Source organism: Hydra viridissima, unplaced genomic scaffold, assembly GCF_058129835.1.
Source record: "Hydra viridissima isolate aposymbiotic clone 2 unplaced genomic scaffold, HvirCarnegie_v1 scaffold_11, whole genome shotgun sequence".
NCBI lineage: Eukaryota > Metazoa > Cnidaria > Hydrozoa > Anthoathecata > Hydridae > Hydra > Hydra viridissima.
This window is the reverse complement of record NW_028324310.1, coordinates 12747434-12756285: the sequence shown is the minus strand read 5'-3', so window position 1 is coordinate 12756285 and position 8852 is coordinate 12747434.

The following is an 8852-nucleotide window of genomic DNA, read 5'->3' as shown; positions in this document are numbered from 1 at the left end:
AATTATTCTTTTATAGAAAAAATACAGCTATTTTTGATTGTATCATAGTTATTACTATCATAGTAAAAAAATTACAACTCTTTTTTATATATCATTACATCCTAAAGTCTTGGATATGTAAAAATTATCAAATATAATTGGACCAAAATTGTTTGATCATCACTGCAGTTGAGGTGACATCTGATTAAACCAATGTTTAATGGTTTAGAGCTCAAATCCAACTGAACCTTAGGTTCAGTTAGATTTTGATCCTAATTATTGATAAACCAAGTTTAAGAAAAGTTGGAAACCATAATGTTTAATACTCAGGCATGAGTTTTTAACTAGTTTGTGTTCAGTTAAGTGGCATCTCCAAAAAAGAATGGTTTTAAGTAGACAACAAAGAAAACTCCACATAGTTTGATTGCTTAATGAACAAAAATAGCTTAATAACAATAATTTTGTTAGTTACGATCAAGGTTACAATATATATATATTTATATATATCTGTGTGTGTGTGTGTGTGTGTGTGTGTGTGTGTGTGTGTGTGTGTGTGTGTGTGTGTGTGTGTGTGTGTGTGTGTGTGTGTGTGTGTGTACGTGTATATATAAATATATGTATACATATATATATATATATATATATATATATATATATATATATATATATATATATATATATATATATATATATATATATATATATATATATATATATATGTATATATAAATGTATGTATGTATATATATATATAAATATACATATATATATACATACATATATATTTATATATACACATATAGTATATATATATACATACATATATTTATATATACACAAAATTATTGTGATATGTGTATATATATATATATATATATATATATATATATATATATATATATATATATATATATATATATATATATATATATATATATATAAATTAGCAAAAATACTTATCTAATTTTTTCTTTGACAGCTTGTTTTACCATCAGTAGGTTCATCAGGAAGTCTGATGAACCTAGTGATGGTGAAAGATAAGTTTATAAATATATAAGGTTAATATATAACATGTTAACTAATGATTAATTTGTTAACCTTCCTGATTACTTATTGATGGTGAAACAAGTTGTGGAAGAAAAAATTATTACTGCTCTGCTCTTTAAGACCATTGAGCACTCTATTTATAGAATACACTAACATAGTTTTTATATATATATATATATATATATATATATATATATATATACACAGGGTGTCTGCCAATATTATAAGTTGGATTTCCCTAGCTTTTCCCTGATATTTACCTATTTCTCGTTTAGAAAAATGCTCTTCAACTGCAAAAATATAAACAATAATACAACCCACATTAAATATATCAAGAGAAGTTCATAAAACTATCTGCCAAATAAACTTTTAGATTACGTGAACTATATACAACTTATTTAAGTTATATAAGTTTGATAAAGACTCATCTTTCCTGATTTTTCTAAAATTTAACCTAATTTCTCTGATAATCCCCTGATTATTTTGAAGATATCCGAATTCCCTGGCATTTCCCTGATTTCGCAGACATCCTGTATATATTTATATGCAGATCTTGTGTATAAAGACCACTTAGCAACATTGTAACATAACATAACAAGAATTTAATTTGATCTAAACTTATTAGTCACAACAACAAGGCTAAATAAAATTGACAAAGTATGTATGATGAATTTAGCAATTAGTATGTAACATAACAATGTTTTGTTACATATGCTATATTATTATTAACAATAACATAAGTTATTTTTAACATATTTATCTTAACTAAAACTACTTGATTACTCACAAACTTAAGCAAGTTATGATCAAGGTTTTGTCGCTATTAATGTTTAAATAATCGCTATTTAAAAAATTGTAGAATTTTATAAAAAACTTCAAATATTTAAAGAAACACCACCAAAAATTTATGCACCCGAAAAACGCAGATAGTCCAAAAATGTATCTGGCAAAAATGCAGATAGTCCAATTTTGTTTTACGCGGAGATTGCAGATATGCCAATTTTGTTTTTGGCGGAGATTGCAGATATGCCAAATTTGTTTTCCGCGGAGATTGCAGATAGTCCGATTTTGCGCGGAGCCATCGATTAGTACTTTACTGGATAATTACCCGACGCCTATCGCATGTCGGCCTATTCTAAATCAAAAATCGTGTGTTTTTACCATCAAAACATGTTTATTTTTTCGAAAATGGGACTTGACCAATGATATATTAAAAATAACTAGATGTCTAACTTTCGCGTATTTTTTGAAGCAAAAATCGGCCATTATGGAGGGCAAATTTAACAAATCAAAAGCTTCGTATTTGTTTTGTTTTGATAAATAGCGTAAAGATTTTGCCCCCCATAATGGCCGATTTTTGCTTCACTTTTTCTTATACCGATTTACGGCAGTTAGACATCTAGTTATTCTTAATATATCATTGGACTTGACTCACTGATCTCAAAATATAACTGGATAGCGTATACGAAATAATTTTTTGAAGCCAGTTTTGGCCTCCCAAGATGGCGGCGGAATTAAGGAATGGTGATATGAAAATTAAGAAACTGATGATAATCAAGTTTTATATCTTGAGTTCAAATATTGACAAATATATTAATTTCTAATAAAAATCTAGTTTTTTTGTTTAACATAAGATTTTTTTCATAAAAATAACGGAATATTACATATTTACATAAATTTCAAATATAAATATTTTTTTATTTAACAAAACATATTCTTACAATAAGTTGCTCTACATTAACTATCTGTTTTTCGTTTTTTAGAATAAATATGATAAAATAAAAATTCTCAGTAAAACTAAGTACAAATTTTAATTTTAATTTGCTTAAATTTGGTTTGTTTAATAAAAGTAAAGAAAAAGTATTTGTTTGCTTGTGCAGAAATCTCAAGTTTCAAATAGTTAGCATTTGTTATATAATTTATGTACCTTTTAGTTCTTAACTACCCAATGCTGTGTGCTAGAAGGTTAATAACACAACAGCATGGTAGGCAGCTGATTTTATTTTTAAGATAAAATGTTTTCTAGGCATTAGTTCATCAGATAGGCACTAAAAAATTATAAATGCTGCATGAACTATTAACTGAGCGCTGTGATTTCACACAACTCAGAGGTTCCTTCTAGAGTTATTATATATATATCATATCATATCATAAAAATATTTTTGATTGGTTTTTGAATAGGATAAGTTTTGTTAATTGCTTCCTAAGCTTTTTTCCAGTTATTTTGGCAGTTTGTTTTTTACCCAGGTGATAAAGATATATTTTTGCATAGTTTTCTGAAATAAGTTTAATCAGTGCAAATAAATGGTTATCAGTTATAGCTGAGTCAAACATATGAGAAGTTTGTTCATTAAATATTTTTGAGTAATCAACTGATCTCAAAACAGCACTAGAAATGGCATTTTGAATTCTTATTTCATTTGGAAGGTTGCCATTTATTGAGGCAAGCAACCTATGGAAACATCTTTCAGTTTCTTCGCATATGATAGCAACACTTTTGGTTGGTTTAATTAAACCTCCTCTGTCTTTGAATTTTAAAAAACTGGTTTGTTATGATAAGAAAGTACTAATGCATTCCAACATTTAATGCAGATGGTTTATTGTAAATTTACATAGCATAAGTTTTTTGATAAGATACATAATGTTGATAATGTTTGATAACATACAAAACATATGTTATCAAAACATTCCCTTAATGATTTGTTTTGAATAATAAGTTAAAAACAATTGACTCAATTATTGAGAGCTGAAATATTACAAAGAATAATATATAAGTAAAATAATATATATTAAAAAATAACATTTTGTACTTAATATTTTTATTAAATACTATATCCATTAATTACATATATTTATTAAATAATCCTAAAAGGAACCCCTGAGTTGTGTGTACTCACAGCCTCAGCTAATAGTTCATGCAGCATGTACATATCTGGTATCTTGCTACAAAAATTGAAAATATAAAATTTGTCAAAATTGTAAATAGACACCACTGCCGCTTACCATACAGTCATGTTATCAACCTTCTTGCACACTGCATTGGGTAACTAAGAACTAAAAGGTACATAGATTATGCATAAATATTATTTAATCGTAAAGTAAATATTTAATCGAAAGTATTGAATATTTTGTACCTTAGTATCAAAATAATTACTTTAATTGTCTGATTTTTTTAGAAATCATTTCATTTCTTTAAAGTCATTAAAACTTTGTTTCATAGTCTAGTTTTTCTTTCAAAACTCTATTTATTTTCTTTAATATTTCTGTAAAAAGCCTTATAAAATGTACATCGATCATCGCTAGGAAGTCCGATCGCCGCCATCTTGGGAGGCCAATTTTGGCTTCAATTTTTTTTTGAAAAAGGCAATTGAATACGCTATCCAGTTGTATTTTGAGATCAGTGGACTTGACTAGGCACCTGCCGTTTGGTTAGTAAAATCCGCAAAAAGTCAGTTACATATTTTTGTGGATTAAAACAGTCCCGATCGTTAAATATTTTATAAATCATAATCCGAAAATCAATTTATAAACTTCTAGCGAATTTTTATTTTGCGGATTCTATTTGATGTTCGGATTATTAATCCGAAAAATATTTACGAATCAATTTAACTTTAATTCGCTTAACGAATTATATCAATCGCGTTACGTTCGCTTCACAAATCAATGATGCGGTCCAAAAAAATTACATTTTTATTATAGCACGTCATAGAAATAGTGGTTTTTTTATTATTATTTTCATTCAGACCTATTTGGAAATCTTAACTTACAACAATTCGTTCAATAAATCAACAAGCCTACTATTCTTCACTTACATCTAGTACGGTTATTATATATATATATATATATATATATATATATATATATATATATATATATATATATATATATATATATATATATATATATATATATATATATATATATATATATATATATATATGCATATATATATATTAGGGCGTCCCAGCCGCCCCAACTTTTTGCAAAGTCGCTGTTCAAAATTTTGCAACTGTGTTTCATCATATATACACCGGAAATATATGTGTTTTTATGATTTTCAAAAAATTTAGCCAGCACAATCAAATTGAAGATTACGTTATATTATTGAATTTTCATCTTTTTAGACTAAAATACAAATTAAAGGATGAAAAACGCAATATTTTCCATTGAATGATGTAATATGATGTACAATGTTCATTGTTTATTATAAAAATCAAAACCTCATTTATCTATTTAATCATCAGTCATCATCCAGTGCTAGGAACTGCGACTTCTCTTGAGAACAAGATGATAGTTTCCGCTGATCTGGATCTTTTTTTCGCGAACTTTCCACTACTTGGAGTACATCTTGAAACCTTTCTTCGTCCATTGTTACACCCAAGAAATCATGACTTTACTCCTCTTTATCATAGTTTTACTCTTTATCATAGCTTTACTCCTCTTTCAGCAGCTTCGTTGACTACTTGAAGACTTTGAACAATTGTCTTCAGTTCAAGAAAGTCGTCCAGTTTTGTCCATTCATTGGCTGGTGTTTGAAAAAACTCATAGGGAGCATTCACAATATGGAAAAACCTCATTGATCAAGGGCCAATCAAATCACTCAGTGACTTAATCTCCTCTGAAATTGGTTTAAATTTAGGCTTTCCGAAGGATGCTCCAACACGATCTGTAGTACTTCCAGCACTTTCAAATTGGAGTAGCCGGAGTCTCATACTCTCTTTGTCTTTGTCAGATATCATTTGTGAGAAAAGAGCCAATGGAACAAGCTCTTCATTCATATACCAACTATGTCTGCTAAGAGCTTTTATTCCCTTGCCAGCAATTATAGAATCATGGTATGCAAACTGTTTCAGTTTCTTGACTAAAATCAAATCGTTGACTGGGGCATCAGTTGCAAGAGGGCAATTAATCCACCATTGCACGTAGACACTTACTGCAAACACACAGAAACGTTCTTATTTCTTGATTTGATTTTTGGTTGCAACTTCTGAATTGGGAAACTGCTCAATTATCTTTCCGGACAATAATACTATTTTTATAGTGTACAGAAGTTTTGCCATCCATCTTGCTTTGTGCAAAGCTCCAGGGTGCTTCATGCTAAACTTCTGAGGTTCGGATCCTTTTGTAACTAATAACAGGCTGAGTTCAATAAGTTCTTGATAATCCCCTCGAGTGAAATTTAATGCTAGGAATTGATGGAAGCAATTTGTTAAGCTTTCTTGTTCCTTTTCAGTTGCTCTAGGAAGTTCAGGATAGTAAAAATTTGGTGGAAGTTGTAAATAGTGGCAAGAGCCACTACTTACAACTTCCACCAGTTAATAAAGCCAGATTAAAGCAAGTCTATTTAATCAATAAAAAAATCTTTTTTTACAATATGTTATTCCTCACACTCCAGGCAATAACATTTGAATTCTTGAGAATATCATGTGGGACAAATATGTGTTCATCAGATTTTATTTGCCTTTTGTGCCGCCGTTCAATTTCAGAGCAGGCCGAGCTGGGTCCAGCAGTCCCCCCAACCGATTCATCACAAGAACTACTGGTTAACTCAAACTCATCAGTTTCTTTAAACATTATTGAATGGTCTCTTTTGGGAAAAGCTTTATCATAGGTTCTTTTCTGCCTTTTCTCAACAACTTTTGAACGGGCTTTGTCAATTCCTGAATAAGATGCTTTCCTATCAGTTATCATGCTTTGCAGGAAAGCAATGTCTGCATCAACGGATTCTTTTTCCTTTGTTGTTTTATGTCGTTTTTGAAGTTCCATATCTTGGAGAACAGATTTCTTATAAAATTTCATGGTAGCATCTAATGTTGACATAAATTTCTTGATTCCTGGGTTATCCAAATGTCTTCGATATTCATCGTATTTCATTAACTTCATAAATTCATTATATTCTTCTTTAATTATCTTTCCAATGTTGTTTCTTCCACTTAATGGAGGGATATTTGACTTCAAATAATGCTTTAGGACATTATCAATTGTAAGAGATAATGCATCATTAAAGTTTAAACCCTTAAGGTTTGCAAGCAGGCAAAGAATTACTTGCTTCTTTGTTGGTAGTTTATAACCCTTGATTTCCTTGTCGTTGATACCAGGAGTGGTCCCTAATATCATTTTTATATATCAATCATTATGTCTAGTTTCCATTATGATACATTTATATTATATATTAATCATTAGTAATCTGAAAAATAATCAAAGTTAGTTAAATAACAATAATAAACAAAGATAAAATAAACATTTACAAGATATTATTACGAAAAATGTATATTTTTCACAGTATCAAACTTTATGTCGCTTGTGCTAACTCATATGTGATCAGATTGCAGAAAAAAATTAATAGCTGTTGTTTTTAGGCCCAAACGCCTTACCAAAAACTTGAACAGCTTTCCACGACCAAATTTTGAGTTTTGTGGGGCGGCTGGGACGCCCTAATATATATATATATATATATAAAATATATTATTTTGATTTAAATATTAAGAATTTTCACAGGTTTTTTTTTTTTTTTTGCGGATCGAATTCCTTTGCCAATTAATTCGCTTTGGGTTTGCTACAATTCGCGAGGTAAGAATTGTTTTGTTTGATCAAGTTAGCTGGACAAAAACATTTTCTTTACCAATTTTATTGTTCTAGTCATGAATGGTTAAAATAAATAATACTTTGCTGTTTTATTGAACAATTACCTAGGTTTTAATATCTTAAGTCTCTTTTTGGGGGGGGAGGGATGGGGCTAACCCCCACGGTCACAACCCCCTCTTCCTCATTGCAGCGACAACTGTTATAATAAAAAATAAATTACGAAATAAAAAATATATTTAAAAAACAAGGATACATAAAATTATACAACAAAAGTTATATTCAGTTATCAGAAAACTCATCATTTGACTCCTCCGAACACTCAACACTTAAATCTTCAGATGATTCATCAATTGAAACATATGATTCATTGGACAAATTACAATTTGCTTTTTTTGGAAGCGGGATAATCGAATTCAAAACCTCTCACAATTTTTTGCTTCTTTTTGCTGGCAGTTTTCTAAGTGAGTTGATAATAAGGTCAGATGATATTAAGAGCATATTCAGCAAATCTACATTTGTAGAAATACGTGACTTTTTCTTGGTATGATACTCTTGAAATCTTCAGCAATCTTTATTTCGTGCTTCTTGAGATTCTTCCGAGAGCTGACCTATTAGAAGAATACACGACTTTATAACTTCAAAATTATGTATTAAAATTTCGTGCACTGTAACAGGCACGTAATGCCGCGAATACAAATCTAAATATAAAGTTCTATATTCAAAACAAAGTTTTTCAAATTTATCGCAATCAATTTCATGGCCAGAAGATAGCGTTCTTAGTAGAAAACTAAATTTTTTACTAAGAACGCTATCCTGTAATCTCTGTTGCCATCATTTGTATTGCTATAACGAGGTTTTGGTTTGTCTACAATAAGTTCCATTTGTTTTTTAAACTTTCGTTTGATTTCTTCCGAACGTTGTTTCGCTTCTAGCTTGCCACTTTTTTATGTCCAAGCAGTAGCTAATGTGTAGCAAGCATTCAAAGGTACAGATGCAAGCATGCGAGGTAGACAAACCAAAACTGTAATTTTCTTTTTTTATCAACCATGTCTTTAAATTCACTATTCATCATTTTTGGAATAGCACCGCAGATGTAACATTTTTGTGTTGAACGCGTGTCAGTTAAAGCATTGCATACTTTTCCGTCGGTCATCGTAAGTAACAGATTGTGTTTCACAATAAATTTAAGTTCACCAACAGTATACAGTGTTGAAAGAAGTTCAGATATTTCTTTCAAAACT